Raw genomic sequence first — 21,890 nt, 5'->3', positions numbered from 1 at the left:
TCAATTTATGCACAAAATTTCTACCTTCCAGCTTGCCTTGGCTGCATGCTCACAGCCTGTCACTTGCAGGAGCATTGTGGTGTGGTAAGTAAAACTGACATTCTTCATTCTAAAAGATAGATTATGCCATCTCTCTGTGATCTCATGGTAATTCCTCAAAATCCTCTGGTGCCTCTTAGCACCCGCTCTGATATAAACTCACTTATTAAACCTAAGATGAATAAAAGAAAACAAACCAGTAACAAAGAATCCATTGTGAGCTCAAATGAGCCCCAGAATAAGTAGAAGGGAAGTGAGAATGATGCATAGGAAGATTTCAAGAGCAGCTTCAGACTAACTAACTTAGCCTTTTGTGATCTCATCTAGTACCATCCTTTCTTACCACCCTCCCCAGGAGACCACTCGCAGCCTTTGAGTGTGTGTAGGTCCCTGAATACCAACAGTCATATCAACCCAGCATCTGCAGCATGCAATTGTACTAAAAACTGTTCTGAACAAGTGAAATCTGAATGAAAACTATTGTTAACATTTCACCAGCATTTACTTTTTTCTTCAAGGTTTCACTTTTTAACCATCCTTAGATGTGCTTGCTCAAGTGGAAATACTTTTTTTTGACACCAAGGCTTCTCTTTCTGAAGGAACAGTTATTCTGACTTCAGCTAAACAACTTAAAGAACTTCCAACCCCCTTCACTTCCCTGCCCTATCATTACAGCACCACTGGTTTGATACACCACCTCTCCAGCTGTGCTTGCACAGCAGTTTGTCTGGCCATGCTGGTGAATAGGAACATTGAAACAATCTATGTTAAAAGAAGCACCCTGAAACAAACCACTGTTTTTAATCCAAGCTGTTGCTGTCATCTGCGTCTGCTACAGACTCATGAACTGTCTCAGCATAACAGGGGAGGTAGAGTGGAGTTTGAGATTTTCTTCACTCCATAAATCACTGAGTTATATACAGTTCAGAGTAGATTTCATCATATTTAGCTATGACTACAATGAGCTAAGATCAAAAACTCTGAATTGAAGTATCTTCATTAATATATTTACATGAGTACCAGGAATATAAACTCTAGGGCACTTAATGTAGAGAAATCCAATTCATTCAGCTGACTTCAGAGAGGATACAGCCTGAGACACCTGTATCCAATGGGTACCTGCATTTAGGTGTCTGAAGTCAGCTGTAGGAGCCTACCTGAGAGTGGACTACATTGGCATACAGCTCTGCTAGCTGTGCTGAGAAGCCCTCTGTTGGCTAAATGGGAGAGTAGACAGCTGCCAGGTCTGTAATCTCAAACTGAATTCTCATCCTAAAACCTTTCTGTTCTCACAGGAGGTGCTGGGTTCTGTGCCCACTCACATGTATCTCTTACTACTTGAGGCCTGCCATGGCAGCCAGGCTGTGTGGGACTAAGATATGAGGTTCAGCCCTTGGCTTGATGGAGCAGCAGGCGGATATTCGGATGGCATCACACACGAGTGCTCTGAAACCTTACACCCTGATTCACGGGTAGGCGTGTCTCATGTGCACAGTACAGCTTCCATGCCATGTCACCCCTTAGTTCTGCCACGAGGACTCTGTGGGTTTCCCTGCTGAATCGACCTTTAGGAAGTCATAATCTTTCTCTGAACTGATTTACCCATGACTCCAAAGCCAACTGTACTGGAAGAAATCATGTGATGATACAATGGAGTCACTGAGAAACTGGACAAGGAGGGGACAGAATGGGGACAGCAGAAATGTAAACGGCTTTTACACCAGAAAAAGATTTCTGGAAGCATGCAAATTTTACATATATATTTAACAAAATCAAAGCAAAATAACAGAATAGCCTGAGAATCTGTAATGCTTAATATGTGAACAGCACGCTTCACTGCTCAACACGCTGAGCAGTTTCATTTCCTGCTTACAGACTAATTGATAAGGCATGTGCATAATTAACATAATGCTTATGTAATGAAAAATTAATTTTAAGGTTAATGTAATATTTCCTTTTCACTTTGTATATTAACTTATTTCAAAAAATAAATATGCACGAGGTTTGTAAATAATGAAAAATATATTCTATGTTTCTAATACTTTGAAAAATAAGTACTTCAGAAAGGCCTCCTGAAATACAAGTTGGAAATTAATTTGAATCTAAATGTTTCACTGTAGATTATGTATCAAATTTTTTTCCAAAAGTTTCTTGTTCATTTTATGACAGGACAATATATGCATTATTTTCACCTCCAGTATCTGTTCAGTTAACAACCCTGCAGAATTGTATAGTCAACATGAATGAAAAATGAAGATGAGAAACTGAAATTATCTGTAATTAGACTAAGTTGATTGTTTTTTCCCATGAATTTCATGTAGAATATGGTGCATTGAGTGGGAAGAAGCCTTTCAATTTTTGCTCTCAGACTCAAGGTTATGCAAATTTAAAATTCAAATTTCTGTATATTTTGATTGATTTTGCCTTAATTTAAAAACACCTGGTCTTAACATGCATTTTAAAACTTTATAAAACCTACTTTGATTTGAAAGTTAAGTTGATTTGTCTAAGATTTATAAAACCAACATTTAGCTTGAAAAAGAATCTTCATCCACTGTAACAAAGCTAAGAAAACTGGGGAGAAATATAAATCTCTAATTTAAAAGCAAATTAAAGAATCCCTCTAGTTACTTTCTGGATGTTAAAAATAACTTTTTTTTTTTAATTCTTGAGGTATACAGTTTCTATAAGTGGAGATTTTTTTAAAATATTTTCTTCTCAATCTTTTTGATCTCGGGAAAAAAGCAGAGGACGATTGAGTTGTTTGGGAGATGAGGAAATCTTATTTATCTGCAGAATATTTTAGATGTGACTCAGACAGCAAAAACGTCACACCTGTCTTGCCATTTTGCCTAACTTAGCCATTCCTTAAAAAAGCAGGTGAATTTTGCAATGGAGATTTAAGGTCAAATGACTGAAAAAACAGGAAGGTCAAAGGCACAGAGCTACAAAGGGGAATTGGGTTGCCCATGGTGTGGGGGACACATGAAGGCAATTGGAAGGGCTTTTGAGAAGGGTTTTATTCATTCAATATTCAGTGACATTGAATGCATAAGGACAAGGGATGAGGCAGTCTGCAGACAAGAACTTGACTGGATGAGTACATTTGGAATGGAACAAGGCTGGAAAGTCTCAGTAAGATCTTTCTGCATAAATCTGCATGGCTTTTCTTCTTTTGTCTTTTCTCCCTCTCCATCCCAGGCCTTCTTAGTCCTTCTCATCCTTTCTAACCTACTTAGGGTATGAAGTCTTCATGTCAATTTTGCATCTGCTGAGTGCTCACTTGTCCACATCAAGATCACCTATTTCTATCCCTAAGTTTCCACAAGTATTCCCTTCCAGTCCTCCTTTTACAATTCCTCCTACATTCTCCTTTGAATTTATCACTGGATTGAATTCAGACACCAAAGAACTAAAAGGAACTAAAAAAAGAAAGTCATTTAGTCATGGGTACTCTGATGTATCTTGGATTCCAGTCTTTCTGTAGATTGTATGGGTGAGATCCATACAACGTGTGTAGCTGAGCATGAGAGAAGATCTGTTTAAGACAGGGTGATGAGCACTGACAGTGGCTTGGTTCTGAAAACAGCCTGAATTAAAAATAATATTTCTGTACCCAAGGTAATGACTTCCTATTTCAGGCTCATTTAGCAGCAGCCTGGGAACTCTGTTCTGTTGTGCAGTCACCCATAGATGCCTACAAGTAAAGCAGAAAAACATAGCATAGGCAGAACTTTCTCTCACAAGATGACAAAAATGTTTTGAAATGCCTTTGCATTTATCCCCTCAAAACATCCCTTACCTCAGCAGCACCTTGATATTTTTCTCTAGCAGCACCTTGTGTCTTCCATTTTGTCTTTGCAAATCCTGAGAAAGCAGATATAGTGGCACTTGAAACAGTTCTCAGTGTAACAGGGAGACAGGGATGTCTTTGCACAGAAAATGACTGCTGAAGTACCCTTCACCGGCAGAAGGGGCTGCAGTGATTTGAACAGAATCATTCACATTTATGGTACAAATCAAGTGTTCTCTGTGACACTTCCCACCATCACATCCTACAGAATTCAACAATCTCTGTTGTGCACACCATCTGACAAGGTCCTAATCCCTCTGCCTTAAAAGCCTTTTTGGACACCTATTGCTCTCTGTAGTTAAGTATGGGCTTCGTTGGCTCTTAGATATATTCAGGAGGATGCACTGTGTGGAAAGGCTCCTAGGAAAAAGGCATGTGGGCATATCACACTTGGAAGCATCCTGCTAAACATTGAATTCCTTTTTAAGTACTTAATGACAAAGGATGTTGAGAGATATTGCATTAATTGATGTTTTACACATAAAATATAGAGGAGACCTGCTTGGTGAATTCTTTCTGACATTAGTGATGTTCACTGGATTCTGGGATGAACAAAAAAAAGAGCTCATTTGGCTAACTGACACCATTAATTGCCAAAACCTAGGCAAATTATTCTACACTCCCTGGACAGCCACTGTTGAATAACTGTCATTTCCAGAAAATAATCCATTGCACTCTAAATTAGGTATTTTGGATGTCTGCTACAATTAAGATAAATTGCATCCTAACATTATAGAAGCTAGTGCTGTCTTAGACTTGGCTTTGTTTACAAGGAAGAAACTTCAGAAGAGTTACTTGGAAAAATAACCTTGGAAGCAGTAATCATAAATTTAAATTAAATAATCTGTAATTAAGGCAGTCATTTCAAGGTGGAAGACTTTGAGCTATTTACTAAAATCAGTGTAAAAGGAAAATTAAGGACAAAAACACACTGAAAGTTTGAAACTTCCTTTAAGGTGCTGTGGAACATCTTAAGTTACAAGTGAAAATATTGCATAAAGGGACTTCAAGCTGTCTGTGAAGTATTCCAGAAGTAATACACAGAATGAATGGAAAAGAAAAAAAATAGAATAAAATGAAAGAGGTGTCAAAACTCAACCTAATTCAGTTCATATAAAACAAAGCAAAACAAATGGAAAGAGATTATTCACTAAAAAGTGTAAAAAAGAACACAGGAAGTAGAAGCAGACATTAAGAAGCAAGAATGGAGTCATTATTTAAAATAGTGTGGATATGACCTATGAAACAGGTGACTGATGTGTATCCACTTTCAATTTGGCTGATAATATTGGTGATGGAGAAAAAGACACAACAGCTAAAACCAATGAAAAATAGTAATCTAAACTAAGGGAATATTAAATTTTACAGTGAAAGAATAATAAAAAATATTGAGGAAGGTCAATAATGACTGAAGTTAAATGTGCACATTTTTTCTGCTGCTTAGAAAAAATACAGAAAGAGGAGCAAAAAAAGTAATTGCAAACTGCAGCTGACAAAGGAAATTTTGGGTTTAAAGCAGTCTGATTAATCAATATTTTTCTGGATAAAAGTTACTTTGGAGAAAAAAAATACTTATTTTGTTAAGTCTAAATGTTTTTATAATTTTAGTATAGATAATAAACTTTACTAGAAATTATGATCATCAATATCCTTCAGACTACAAGCAGGAAAACAGCAATAGTATAGGGATATACCTGTAAGTGACAGTCACAACTGCAGTCACACAAAATCTGCTACTCAGATTTTGGCTTTGTGTCCTGACTGAATACCCACTCCTGTGTTTCAGCTCCTCTTTTTTTTCCTTCACTCTGCCTCCTCTTGATCCATCTACCCTGGTTCCAGACTAGCCAGAGTCAATTTTGGCAGTAGCCAGGAGTGGGCATGGCTGAGACATGGAGGCTCTTTTCTAGCATATCACATGATTTTCCAGGGAAGGGGAAAATGGTTTTTCCAGGCTGAGGTAGCATGGCCAGAAGTCTTAGAGTATTTTTGGGCTCCACATGGTATAGTGATGACTCTCCTCCCTCCCTTGTGCACTTTTTTGCTGTTTTTCTTATCTCATTGCTGTTCCCAGTAAATTGTTCTTATCCCGACCTTTACCTTTTGTGCCTCCACTTCTCCTCTCCAGTAGAGGAGGAGGGGGAAGTGGGGGTGAGCGAGTGGCACATGCTTTCAATTGGAACACTTAACTGGAAAATACATTCCAAAACCATGACACCTTCCCATCCTCTCTTTCTGGCCAGAAACACCAACAGTAACAGTATTTTAAATCGAACAGGTTTCTTTTATGTTGTAGGTCTGATGATATCTCCACAAAATAAAACCGACCAAAAAATGCCCCTAAAAAAAACCAAAAACCAAGCAAAGCAAGCAAACAAAAAAAAACTCAACAAAACAAAACAAAACAGAACAAAACAAAAAAACCAAACCAAAACAAAACAAGCAAAAGTACAAACAAAAAAATCCACAAAAAAAAAAACAAAATTGGAGTTTATTTATTTATAGAAAATGAGTTCATCTATTTATGAAAAGAGTTTTACACATGACTTCCACAATGCAGTAAGGTGTTTGGAAATCAGCTTGGCATCTGAGCTCTCCAATCAACCACTATCTCCCATGGAACTTGCCTTGAACCATTTATACTTAGCTATTTGTATTTAACAAAGTATTAAGCAGAAGCTTAAGCCCCATTAACATCAGTGACTGAGTTGATACAGGTGTTTGTTACCTTGAATGATGCTGCTCTCAGCTATACTATTAACATAAAATCCTGCAAACCTCTTGGTACAAAGTGCTGATTACCCTCAGTTTGGTCTTTTCTAAAGAAATTGAGGTGACTCTGTGTAAGGAATTGTTGTCTGGTGCTTTCCTACTCCAATGAAAGTCAGTAATTAAACAGTCCTCTGTCTTGGCTTGACAAACATTTTTTGACATATTAGCACTAAATCTGTAATCACCTATGCTTTATATCTAGTTAATAATCTAAACTTTTATCCTATCAACATAGTATGGCCTGGCTTTTCTCCTTTTTGTGAAGGATTTCTTATGGCTGCAAAAGGTGACCAGACTGAGGCCTATATCCCCAAGGCTCTTCAAAGTAACTATTATTTCTCTGTCACACACATCCAAGCATATTAAGAAACTCATGGAGGCAGATTAGTCACAAAATATGTACATGGGAAGTTTTTATTTTAATGCAAATTAAGTAGTTAAAGTTATTTAGATGGTTGAAAGATGCCAGTTACTTTAAGCATTCCTGTAATGGAGCAAGCAATTCCTTGTAGGAGGAGTCAGGACATTATTGTCACCAAGCCATAGTTAGGGATCAAAATAGTGCAATAAAGACAAGAAATATAATTTTGTGCTCAAAAAGGGCAATTTACAATGGCCTTTACAATGCACTGGAAAATGCCTCAAGGCTGTTTTAAACAAAGCTCTCAAGGAATGCTCTGGCAAATGACCTGACAGCAGTCATGATTTATTTGTATTTTCTTAGATTTTTCTCTTGAGCCATAAGAACAGATTATAACCCAGTTTATCTGTGACATGAGATCATTAACTCCAGGAAGTAAAAAATGATACCTCTCCTGGGCAGAGTTCTTTAAAATGCTGTTTCTAACAATTTACTGGCCTTAGAAAGTTCACTGCTTTGTCATATTTACAACTTGTATCATATTAAAGCCTCTCATACACATCATTTTGGGGTCAGATAAATGGACAATACATACTGTATTATAATGTTGTACGGCATTTCCAGATATAGATCTTTATAAAAATGCATTTTAACATGGAATATTCCTAGAAAAGTAATATCTAATGAATGTTTTATATTTTCACTTTACAGAGATTTTAGATGTTTGGGAACACAGATGGTGAAATCAATAAAACAACAATGTCTGAACAGGATCTATCATTAATTATTCTTTCACCTGTAGACAGACCACTGGCATGGAGGCAGAGCTGAACAGAAGAATTAAAGGAGTTAGTTTCCCTTTCATTACCCAGGTATTGTCTTGAGTAACATATTCTTTTAAGGTGAAAATTAGCCAGATATTCAAAATAGTTTTGTTGATTTTCCTGGGGAAGTATCGGCTTTGTTTAATTTTTAAAGTCCGAGCCCTGGATCCACTGAGATGCCATCAGTCTAATAAACAGTGATATGCAAGTGATTAAAGAGAGCATGAAAGGCATCGTGGCAGGAACAGTGGTCATGGTGGCAATCAGCACTTCAAGAATAAGTGAATTCTGTGCTCTGTAGATATTGGTATCAGTGCAGTACAATAAAAGTTGACCTGTTAAGTCAGTGGGACATTGTCGCCATCATATTTTCTGAAAAATCCCCTTGCTCCTTCTTCTCCTGGGAAGCTGAGAAACCTCAGAGAAAAAGGAAAACAATATTATCTCATTTGCTTCTTCTGTGTTTAGCTGTTTTAAAATGTGGTTTGGAGATTGTTTATGCAAAAGGTAGTTGTTTGATTGGTTTCATGTGAATTGTTTTAACTTAATGACCAATCACAGTCAGGCTGCTTTGGACTCTGGAGGGAGTCTCCAGATTCATTATCATTCTTTGTAGCCTTCAGTCTGTATCCCTTCTCCATTCTTTAGTACAGTTTTAATATAGTATTATATCATATCATATCATATCATATCATATCATATCATAAAATAATAAATTAGCCTTCTAAGAACATGGAGTCAGATTCATCATTTCCTTCCTGCCATGGGGGACCCTGAAAGTACCACAGGACATCATTCTTAACTCTGGGAATCTGAAAGTTACTTGGAAAAAAAAAATCTCTGGATTACTCATTTAGTCAATGGTGAGAGAGAGCAGAACACCTACAGATGATAGTCAGAGAGAATAATTTTAGACAAGTATTTAAAAATAGGGTGTGTCTCACTTTGGCACTGACAATAAAACTGAAGTGTAGGAATGAAATTCACCTGTTTTATCTTTATCTATGTAAAAGTTTTCTCTATTGACTTGAAAGACATCTAGGCTATCTTTGATTAAGATATCTGCACAGAAGATATGTAAGTTTAGGTGAGATGAAATGCCCCCTAATGACTCTGTATCAGGAAGTCTGTTTCATTTATTGCACTCCATGCACTGCTCCTTCCTTCCCGTCTCTGATAAATTTGATGGATTTGGAGAAATGTGCTGATTTTATCCCTTCATGCTACCTAAAACACAATTATGCCAACACTTAACAAGAGATTCTCAAGCAAGAATCCAGGCTACCAATAGAAATATGTAACTCAAAACTGCATTTTAGGTGTGGAATAAAATAAGCACATCATCACTTCATTATTTTCAGTGGTTGAAGAAGGAGAGAGAATCTTTCTTTGAAGACAGAGCCTTTCTTTCTATTGACCGTATATATTTATTAGGTAATAATTTAAGGCTATATCATTAGAAAAGGGCTCCATCTCATCTATCTGTTAAAAAGTTAATTAGTTAGTTAGTTAGTTACTCTAGGATATAGTTTTTAGATTTCTCTTAGTTTTTGTAGTTGATAGAGACAAGAATATATAGGATGATTCATCCTGAACCATTTCATAATTTTAAATCCTAATTTAGAAATATCAATTTCATATGGAATAGAATAGAATAGAATAGAATAGAATAGAATAGAATAGAATAGAATAGAATAGAATAGAATATCTCAGTTTCAGTTGGAAGGGATGTAGAGCACTCATCCAGTCCAACTGCGTGACCAATTCCAGGCCAACCAGAAGTTGAAGCATGTTGTTAAAGGCATTCATTGTCCAAACATCTCTTAAGCACTGATAAGTTTGAACTGCATAATTGTCACAAGGAATTGCACCAAAACAGAAACTGAGACTGAGATTTCCAAAACTCAATCCTATGAGAAGAAGAATGAGAATGGTAGCGACTTATAAACCAATCTTAGTTTTTTTCAGAAAGTTCATTAGATTTTTTTGCCCATAGAGGTAAAATATGGAAGCTGTTTATGAAATTTACATCTGTGGAAAATGAGCTGACAAACTTTTCACCCATTCACTTTACTAAAAATAATTTTTAAAAATATTAGAAAATGTTTTCATATGAGGAAAGAAATCTGTACTTACAATAAAAGTTTATTTCCATGGGAAACTAAATAGAGACACTCAGAATGGCCCACCTGAACCAGCTGGATTCCTGGGAGTCTACAAACACAAGCATGAGCAATAATAGTCTCCACACCTGTAAGAGAGTTCACTCAGTGAATTGCACCGATGGACACTCGGATGAGTAACAACATCCTCTGGACAATCCTGACCTGAGCCTTTAGTGCCTCAGTGTTTGTGGAGCCCTACAACAAATTGTAGTAGGAAGGTACAGAGCTTTACAAGGTTGTAGCCAAGAACAGGCAGTTCTGCATGCACTTCTGAGGAAAAGAAGTCTCTTCATCCTGACATCTGATCCTGACCTACCATTTTCCTGGGATCCTCCAAAGGTATCTGCACTTGTAGGTATTAATGCCTGACAGAGATGAACTGAGAACTGAGGTCAGCCTTCATTTTCCATGGCAATAATTGTTTAATTCTCTTGAACTCAAATGCTCTGTAATTAGTCCTAGCCTTTTTCTGCTCATCTTGTTAGTGGGTTAAAAAAAAAAGTCTGTCTTGTCATTTGCTGCATTTGCTGTCTTGTTTCCATTCACTTTAAGGCCCTCTTGGACCTTCTTCTGCTTCCTTATCAGAAAAGAAGGATTTATGTTTCAGTAAAGAGTGCAAACATGATGGCTACCCATAAATTTTGGGATTCTGTTTTTGTCCAATCCCCATTTTTCAGTCACAGCCCATTCAGCAGAAAGGACTCTTCCTCTGGAAAATCACTTAGACAAAAAATGCACTTGTGATGTGAAAGGTAAAAAGATATGCTTCATCTAGAGCACATTTTCACATCTCAACTTTGCAGACTTTGTACAAGAGGCAGAAAAGTAGTAATCAGATATTCTTCCCATTTGGTATTGGCTGTTCTGCAGCACAGGGAGATCCACAAGAAGAAAATGAGCCCTAATGAGAAACATTAGAAAGGACAGAAAACAGAAAAATATGGAAGCTGAGTCATGTTAAAACTAGATATGTTCATTTCAGATAGACTGCTGTGTGACCAAGTTTTTTGTTAGCTACGTTTGTATGAACTGCCTTGTAAACAAAATAAATAATGGAGAATAAACATAAAAACCTTGTATTACTTTTCAGAATTTATCTCTAATAACCATAGCCTTTTCTAATTAGGGGCAGATATTTATTACTTGTTAATTGAAATTTATTTTCAATAAACCTATACTGCAATTTTTTTAATTTACACTGAATATCTAATACTCTCAAGCTGGAAGTTCTCATCAGTAAGAAATATTTCATACAGATAAAACTTAATTGAAATGACATGATGCTATTTGTTTAATTTTAATTATTTTTAAAACTTCCTTAGTTAATCCATCTGCTATGTCCTTTAAGCACTATATTTGAAGAATTAATTCAGAAATGGCTGTTAAAGATATCTAAGCAGTCAATGTATCAGATAAGAACTCCTGTCCTGTATCTACAAGTCTCTCAAACTGTCTAGGTAGTAAAGCAAAAAATTGTGATTAAGTGTAAGTGAAACCTATTTTCCACCTACCCTATCTTTGAGTAGAATTAGTAACTATTTAAGAATCTCTAATCTTTAATCTATGCAACACTTGAAATTTCTAGGAAACCTCAATTTTATCAAAGGAAATAGTCTAGACATACTCTAGGGTTGAATTTCTCAGTCCCAGGTATTTAAATGTCTTATAACTTGGATTAAAAAAAAAAACACCACCAAAATATTATAGTTAATCCGTCTTACAAAAATATATAGCTTGGTGGATCCCATTATTATTATGGTATTAATGTCTCCTGCTAACATATGAAAAGGCCCATTAAATCCACAACAGTCCAGCAGTAAAACATATTTAATACCACCAACTAGGGTCTTGCTGAAAATTATTCTCATACAATGAATCCTTTACTCCTCTGGAGGGATGTAAACTCCAATGTACAGTGCAATGCATTCGCTTAATGAAATAAAAATTAATTTTCCAGCTATGCTGTCACTCTCTTAATCTTTCAGATCTCAGCTACCTGACATGCAGGAGGGTTTGAGCTACCCTCAGTTTTTATTCTGTGGATCAAAGACTTTCACAATCAGCAAATTATATGCTAAGCCACATTCTTTTAAAAAATACAGAGAAAAAAATCAGACAAATAAGCCAACAAAAAACCCCAACCACATAACCACTCAAAAAAAAAGTCCTATCATAACAAAACAAACATGGACTGTGACTGCTAAATTATCCCCTGGTAATCATCTCAGTATCAGACCTAATGAACTGTTTATTTGGATCTAACTTTACCATCTCCATAGAATAAAAATTCAATTTCTTACCCACAGAAGTCACATTGTAATCAGCTTCTAAGTATTTTCTTTCAGTGGTTAAAAACACTGAGTAGCTCTCAGGCTACTTATAGTTTAACTAAATTGATTGATCCACATGATTGCTGTGTTTTGTTGGAATGAGATTTTTTTAAGTTCCCCTAGGACAAAACTTTTTCATTACCTCACAGTGATTACCTAGATACTATCAGAGTATGCTAACAGTCTAAAACTACTTCATAAATAATGTGGGTTCATTTCTGCCTGAGGTCATGCACGGCAGCTTTGCAGCGTGAGTTTTTAAAGGTAAAGGCATCCATGCGGAGGGGACCATCCCAATCAGTTGTTCAAAGAATGTGGAGCCCCAGACTTTTCCAGTCTTTGGGCAATACTGATCATTGGTCTGACCATCTCTGGGCATTTGCACCAACATTCACTCCCAGTCCTGGCTCTGGTATAATGCCCAGTCATGATGGAGAATCAGTACATACAGTGGAAAAGGAGGCAGAAACACTGATACTTTTTTTGCTAGAAAAGCTAAACAGCTTGGAATTTGCTGCAGCAGTCAGGCCACATGCTAGAAAGGTAGCAGAAAACTATTTAAATGTCTTCCTCAGAATCTACTAGTATGACACACCTGAGCATCTGGAGCATTATGGATAAACGTGTTTACAGCAGTAGTAGTTGAGAGAGCACAGAACACTTGTTGTTTACATGGTTTGTGAAACAAAGTCGGGAATGAAAATGACAGAAAATCAAAACAGTAGTAGAATCAGTACTTTTTTTTTAATAATTATTCATGTAATCTTAATAATCTCAGATATCCTGTAGTATAAACTGTTTTGGAGAGTAATCATTTATTTATTAAAAATAAATATGTATTTATGATAACTAAATTATTTAGTGCCCATCTTTGTACCCTGAAATCTCAGAGGGACAATATGATTCATTGTATGCCAGTTAGTCTGTTACCCAGGAACTTGTCCAGATGGCTTTTGAATCCTTCCAAGTATAGACTACGCCACCTACCAGGGCACCTGTGCCAGTTTTCCAGCACCCTCAGAGCAAAAAATTATTTTTTGATGGTCAGGAAACCTCCTATATTTCAGGTTGTGCCTATTGCTTCTGGTGCTTCGCTTGGCATTATTGAGAAAAGCCCACCTCAGAAAGGGTTGCAGATATTTGTAAACTGAAATAAAACAAATAGCCTCCAGGATAAAGGCAAACCCAGAACCTTTCTGTCTAGAATAGTGCTTTTTACAGATGTTTCATATTATATGTGCAATCTGAGGAAAAAAATGTGTGGTATTATAGCAGAACTTCAGGCCATTTCCGAGTAGTGTCCGAGAAGTCTGTCTTCTATTAACTATAGAATAAAATGGCTGTTATCAAGTCAGGGAGGTTTTAGTTTTTGTAAATGAGCTTCAAATTTATATAAAGTGCTTGAAATGAACAAGACTGGAGAAAGAACTTTTCAATTATTACAGGACAAAATAAAACACTAGAATTGTAACCATATAGTTCTTCACTTTGATTCACCAAGATGACTCATTCTAATAACGAGGAAATTTATTTTAGGGCCTGAAATGTATTTTGGTTGGTATGCTCATGCAGCTCTGGCTTATATTATTCATTACTCATTTTGAACTGCTTAAGAACCCTGCTCAAACATAATGCCAGAGGGGCTGTTAATTGTAATGGCAGTGTGATGCTGCGAACACCCGCACTTATGACATGGCCAAAACTCAATTTATTTCTCAGGGATCACCATCAAAACAGTCTGTTAATAATACCTTATAGTCATGACAAATGGAGACAACAGAAGTGTTTTTAAATGTGAAGTCACAGAACTAATATAGGTAGGCTTAAAAAGTAATTTTTGATGAGCTGACATTTCTCACCACTCAGAAAAGGAACAGCTGACAAATGACGAACTCTAAAGGTCTATGCATTATGAGCTATGATTAAGCATGGTTTGATGATAAAGTAAGTACTATTGTTTGTTGCTTTGACATGCCATATCCACTAATTTTCATAGACTTTCAGAGAGCAGGTGTGACATTACAGATAAATGTGATTCATAAGAATGATTTATTAATGAACCTCTAATTCACATATTAGACAAGAGACTAAAGTAAGCTGCATAATAACATTGTCCAGAGCTTTAAGTATCAACAATCAAAGAAGTGTTGGGGTTTTTTGCTGTATATCAGAGGATCTGGAATCACTTTTCAGGCTTGAATGCCTTTATAATAGAAGATGCAGACTGCGTGCAGATTAGAAAATCCTGAGGATAATGAGTTTGCTAAAGAAGATCCTTTTGATATGCTACAGAAGTAAAGCATCAGCAACAGCTACTGAATGAAAAGTTAGTGTTCACATCAACTTTAATGACTCTCTAAGTGATGATATAATACAATGGAAAACTGGTCTCTTTGGAATTTTAGTGAGACAAAAATTAATGAGGCTCCAAACACCATTTTGAATATGGTTCACATCTCTTCTTTGAACCTGAGGATCCTAAAATCAGAATATATCACAGGAAAACAAATCTTGCAAACAAATCTTAATACATTAGAAGAGGTACTACAAAAGGACCCAAACAAAGTCAAGAGAGTGTCTAAGCGCAAGAGCATGAGCCAGTTTGTCATAGTTTTATGTGCTTATTGGTCAGAGAAAGTGTCTCCATGAATGCATCAACATGTGTAAGAGAGAAGCAGACATATTTAGAATCTTTCAAAAAAGGTCTTTATTATATATAAATATATATTTTACTGGCAGTTTTCTTATAGACATGCACTTTATGAATGAACTATTATTCATTTGTGATAGGTCATAAGTGGAAATCAACATAGAGAATCAAAGACAATAATTAGAGTTCAAGTTTTATTTTGCTGGGGTGTTTGGAAACTTAGTTTATGTGAGTAACAATTTTCTACCACAGGACAACAGCAGATACCCATCAAAATACCATGCTTCAAACAGGGCCAGCCGCAGATAAGTGTGGCTCTTGTAGTAAGACATCTTTTGGAAGTCCTTAATGATATATGTGGATGGTACCATGGTATCATTCAGTGGTAAATAGTTTTCACAGATCCTGGAATCACAGGAAACTGGGCTCATTATCTTTGCAAAATAAAATGTGTATTAAAGCAGGGAGTCCTCCCCACCAAGCAGACGATATAGTGCCAAAACCAAATAGTTAATATATCTGTAAAAGCATTAGCTCTGTGTGATTTTGAAAACTCAACCCCACGTTTAATCAGATGAGTATAATCAAGGTTCAGATTAAAATCTCATAGTTTCTGCCTTTCCTTCTTTAACCAAGAGTAAAATAGCTGTTTTAATATTTATCATATTTAAGGATCCCTACTGACTGTCAGAGGAGGTACCAATGTGTAAATCCCAGCTAAGAGTTAGGCTTTCCACATCTGAGCTATCTGAAGGAGAGCCAGATCTAAGTTTTATAAATAATTAGGAACATAGACATGATAGAACCTTAACAAAGCACATAAGCATTTGTTTGCTAATGATTGATGAGAAGAGCTATACTAGAGAGAGTAGCACTGTCAGGATGAATGCTTTCCTTTCACAGGCATTTATTTTTTTAATCTACTGTGATATTAAAATTTAATATCATTCATCTTAATGTTCCCATTTTAAAAAAATGTGCATGTAATTCATCCTGGGAATAAACAAGCTAAATTTAGGTTGAAAGACTAAGTGAAGGCAATGGAAAATTCTATTCTGTTTGTTTTTAAGTCTGTTTTTTATTGTTATCAGCAATGAAATGAAACTTAAACTCCTTTTTTCACTACTTGGTTTTGTTCAATAAGGCTTAAGGTTATTACTGAAAGTATTATATAAATCCAATGTGTGTCAACCTGAAAAACATAGCTTTGAAGTATTTCAAGAAAGAGTAAATGTATCTTTAAAAGATCTGCACAATCATGATGTTGAAGCCGGGAATTCTGTACTGATAAAGGTAAAGAATCAGAAAAGTAGCAGGCCAAGAAGAAGTAGCAATGGATTTAATACCTCACTCACTTTTTAAATTCTGTGACCCATGGCATTCAGGTCAGAATACATGCTTTCAAAGGTGTACCAAATTAAAGTTAGAAACCAAATCCAGGGGATATGAATTTTATTACTCTCTGGATGGCTCAAAAACTTTATGCTTTTAACAACACCTTAGAAAAAGAGAAGAAATTTTCTTGATCACAGAACAGTCATTCTTTGGGATTCCACTTCACTTGACAGAAATGAAAGTAGAATAAAATATTCAGAACCCAAAGACTGAAATAGCAACTGTCTTTTGGAACAGGATGCTGTAAGTAAATATAGAAGCAGCAATCAACAGTCAGGAGGCTCTGCAGAGGGATTGGGATGAAACCTCGGTAGTTTGAGGTTCAACAAGGTAAAATTCCCAGTCCTGCATTTGGGTCACAATAAGCTCCTGCAGTTCCACAGGCTGGGGAAGAGTGGCTGGAAAGCTGCTTGTCACAGAAGGACCTGAGGCTTCAATAGCAGCTTAACATGAGCCAGAGTGTGTCCAGGTGGCCAAAAATGCCAATGGGATCTTGGCTTGTATCAAAAGTAGTGTGGCCAGCAGGGCCAGGGCAGTGACCATCCCCCTGCACTCAGCACTGGTGAGGCTGCATCTCAAATCCTGTGTTCAGTTTTGGGCATCTCACTACAAGAAAGACATTGAGGTACTGAAGTATGTCCAGGGAAAGGCAACAGAGCTGGGGAAGTGTCTGGAGCGCCAGTCTGATGAAGAGCAGCTGAGGCAGCTGAGGGTATTTAGCCTGGAGAAAAAGAAGTTCAGAGAAAACCTTACAACTACTCTACAACTACCTGAAAGAAGGATGTACTCAAGTGGGGGTTGGTCTCTTCTCCCAGGAAATAAGCACAGGACAAGATGAAATGGCCTCAAGATGCATCTGGGAAGGTTTAGTTGGGATATTATGAAAAATTTCTTCATGGGAGGGGTTTTAAAGTATTGGAACAGACTGCTCAGGGAAGTGGTGGAGTCACCATCCTTGAAAGTGTTCAAAATATGTGCAGATATGGCATTTGAGGGCATAGTTTAGAGGTGGACATGGGGGTAGTTCTGGGTTAGTGGTTGGACTTGTTGATCTTAGAGATCTTTTCCAACCTTAATGCGTCTATTATTCTGTGATTCTGTATACCCCATGCAATCTACTTTTTCTTCTCTTGGAATGCTTTCTAGGACAATTTCTGATATGCACAGTGTTTCATTCAATGACTGAACAGTCTAGTGATAAGCTTGAAGGCTGAAATTCCCTTATCTGGCAAAAATAGAGCTGAAAAGAAATGATGAACATTCCTGAAGGAAACAACAAAATCTATGAAGCAAATGTAAATCTTGGAGTAGAATTTCCTTTTACAAGAGCTTATGCAAGTCCTTTTGAAGACATCTTTGCTGAGGTGACAAGTTTAGATCATTTCCTTTTGCATGATATGCAATTAATTCCTACTACCCGAATTCAGGTACTAGGAGTAGAACTTGGTAGGAGTTCTCCTGCTATATGTAATGTAAAGTATTTCAAATGGATTAAATTTGGACTAAGTAAAATGAAACATTCTATCCTAAGCATCTAATATGCTTTGCACTTACTCATTTACAGACATATTGGCACAATGAGACCAATGTAACTGTGAGATACAATCAGATCATATTGTGCTGGAATACAATTGGTACATGAAATCAGCTGGGATTAGAAATAATAAATGGAATCCATGGAGATGTCATACTCAGCATGGGCCTAGAAAGGCTGGTGCTAGAATATTGGAGATTTGATGTGCAGTATATCTAATCTTGAAGAATTCCCTCAATTGCATACCAACCTTCCACTTTCTTTATCTTACCACTTAAGAGCTTTTATTTTTGATTATACATGAAGGCATTTTCAATTTATTTGGAATGTCATTTTACTTATCCCTGCCTGACTTTCGTGAGACAGCATAATATAGTTCCAAATTATTTGCTGAAGAACATTTGACTCCCAGTTGTTTGAGAGTTTGAGGGAAAGTGGAAAGACAGGTTAATACCTGTGTCTTTCTCTGACTAATAGATTACTTCTATCTTAACAAAAGGCAGTGGAAGTTGTTTGCTTATGCAAGGCCTTTTATAAACCTTTTTAAATCCTAGGCAGGGACAAAATGAGAAAGCAAATGAACTTTTAAGATTGAGAGTAATCGACTTGAAATGTAAAAGAGTCAATGCTCTGCCAAGGGTTTGGATAGAAAGGCTATATAAGGAATATGTGAAGGATAAAAAATTGTTCTCAAGAACACAAGAAAAATATTTAGCAAAAAAGTCAGGTTTATCTAAATTGGGAGTTATCATTTCTCTTTCAAGTCATCACCTAGGATAGACAGAGACTTCCAAGGATCATTTCATACAACATACATTAAGTACCTTCCCTAGAATTATAAACTTGATTTCTGTCTATCCCTCTACAATGCTAAATGGAGATGTGTTTATCTCCTCACATGGGGTAGAAGGGTTGTCTGTTGTGTCAGGTGTGTCACATGAATTCTATATTTTAGATGTCAAGATTGGTGAGATGACTCTTCAAATGCTTGATGATCAAGAAAAACATAAAAAGGTTACATGAGCTCTTAAGAATGGGTGGCGCTTGAATACAGAATAATGAACGCATTCCGCTATTTGAATATTTTATTTAGAAGGTCACACTCAAGGACAAATATACTTTTGTTCTGGTTCCTTTTACACTGCTGTTATATATTGCTTCTAAAAGAGGACATCATTTAATACCAAAGATCACAAAAAATTCCATATCAAGCACATAGCAGTTAACAACCAAATGTGATATTTCTTAATCACAAGCCCTTCAGATGAGATACAAGGTCTGAAAATCTAAAGGATTTTGTATAGCTAACAGATCACAAATAAGATTCAGAAACTCAGACTCACTATTTTTTATTCTCTTCATGTCGGAGGCTAGGTAAAAGTTTTCTATCACATACTTTATTCAGTCTATAAATACAATGCGTAAACTAAGCTGAGTGTATCATTTATTAGTCCAAACAACATGTAATAAATGACAATACCATATCAATTTTAGCTATATATTTGTACTGCATTAGGACCCTCCCAAAAGTTTTACCAACACATTTCTAGATTTTGTGGAAGACGTATAAAGAGGAGAAAACACGGGAAGAGAAGTTATTTTTTCCAGAGCTTAGATCAGATGTCTGTTGACTTTAATATCTGAAAATATATATCTTGTTAGGAAACAGAGGCTAGAAGTCATAGCTATTCACTCACTAGGAAATACTTCACAGCAAGTAATAATCTGTAATATTGCTGCATATTCCCCAATTCTCACTTTTGAGCATACCATAAGACTATTCTAACTCAGCTGGCCTTTTTGAGAAGCAGCAGAGCAGGAAACTTTTGGGAACAACTGTAAATATTTTTTTTCTTCTCTCTGTAGTGCTCTATTTTTCTCACCTCTCCAGAGAGCTGAGGGGGAAAAAAAGGTCTGTTGCTGTTCATTTTGCAATATGTAAGAACAGTTTGAAAACTGTCAAGCTACTTTTCTGATCACCAATTTTGTTCTGCTAAAATTGCAATTTAACTGTCAAATTAAACAATGGAGAATCAAGTAAAGAAGAGCAATTTCTGTACAGTAATTTTCTTAGGCAAAAAAATCTCTCCCCTCACACACACTGTTTTTGAAATAAGAGTAAAATATTAGTTTAAAGCTAAAAAATAATGTAGTGAAAAATCTGTAGGCAATAAAGAATTTTACACAAGACTATGAAAATAAAGACCTGTGAGGGACTACAGGAGATAATTTATTTCAGTTATTTGCATTGGAGTGGGCTTGAATACAGATAGATCATTTCTTCACCTAGACAGACTAGTCTTCACCCGGCAATAAGAATTTTCTTTAAAGAGATTGCACAATCTCCTTGCTCTGCTGTAGCATTTCACTACCTGTGTAATGAGAATGCTGAGTTGCTACTGAGAATGATTAGCAAGGGAACTGTAATCCTTGACATCATTTTGAGATCTTGAGACTGATAACTAAGGTTTTAATTAATGCTAGGATTGGTTTGGGATTTTTTTTCTAGTTCAAAGCAAGCAAAAGCATGTAATCTGTTCATATGTTTATCAATATTGGTGAGTTTATAAATAATGTGCTGTTATTTGTAGAAGGGCTTTCTTATTATAGGTGCATGCATTATAAGGTGCATAAACAAAGAAGCTGCTCTGCCCTTCTACCATAACTCAACTTCCAGGACCAACTTGTACGGTTTTGAAAGAAGTTGGACATTTTTTCATTAGAATTCCTCTGGCAGTATCTATATAAAAAGAGAAGGTACAATCATACATATTTCTTTAATTCACTGATTATTTTTTCTCCTGTGGGCACATTATTAGTATATTTCACGGCAGTGAATGTTTAGCTGGATGATTAGAAATTCTTAGCGCTCATTTCCAAAGCCAAAACCCAAACCAAGCAGCCAGCAACAAAACAGAGCAGACGAAAAAATTACTATAACCATGTTTGTGACTTTCATTTGTCTGAACAGAGAGTTTGAATCTCTCATTAAGCTGCTTAATTCAATCAAATCCAATTTAACCTCCTTGATTATGACTACTTCCTGTAGTTGGCTACTGACAAGGACTGTGTGGCTTCCTCATCCATCTGTAGGTGTGGTGGTCTGCCTGCCTGCCTGCCTGTTCCTCTGTAAAGCTTTTTTTCAGCCAACCATAGTAATTTTTGAACCTACTAGCTAATTTTAGTTAAGCCTGAGAAATGTCTGGAGGCCTCAGTGATAATCACTGCCTGAAAATGGGCAAATGATTAAAAAAAAAGAAAAAAATCCAAATTATCATTCTCCATCCACCCTTTGGCTAAGGCTGAAATGTGAAAGTAGTTATCTAATTATGCACAGGAGAAATCAAACAGGAGAGAGCTATAGGAAACTAATCTGTAACTGGTGAGGCACACAAGATTTTACACAGCTCTAGGTACATTAAAATGGGTCAGGTAAAAAAGGAAAATTTCTAAAATAGTTTAAATAGTATGGCTGCAGGTGAAATGTCGCATTGGACTGAGATTCCTGTATCCTGCTTTAGGTGTGAAAAGCTTTTCTGACTCTGGTACCTTCTTTACCCTGTGTTCAGGTAACAATAATTTCCTCCTCCTACCTTTTTCCCAAAGTCATAGTGAAGGACTCACAAATCTCTGTCAAAAATTGCTATTTGGCACAGTCAGACCATTGTGTCTGTCTCATCAATGGCATGTAAGCATCCCCTAAACTGTACTTACTTAGTGGCTTGAAGTAAAAATGTCTTATGCTGAGTCATGCCAAGACTTCAGAAAGTTGGAGACTTGAAGATCACAGAGAGTTCATATCAGCAGGTGACTCAAAAGATAAAAGCACCAAAAACAGATAACATTAGTATGGTGGGGAGAAATGGAAAGGTGGTGCAACATTTAACTTTTTCTGAAAATCAGCCAGTTATTGATATCTAGTATTGATTCTCCCAGCTGAGGAGCCTCTTAAATTCACCTGGTATGT

This window comes from Ammospiza caudacuta, chromosome 3, assembly GCF_027887145.1.
Source record: "Ammospiza caudacuta isolate bAmmCau1 chromosome 3, bAmmCau1.pri, whole genome shotgun sequence".
NCBI classification, from domain to species: Eukaryota; Metazoa; Chordata; class Aves; order Passeriformes; family Passerellidae; genus Ammospiza; species Ammospiza caudacuta.
The sequence above is the reverse complement of the archived record's forward strand: the minus strand, read 5'-3'. Positions refer to the sequence as shown.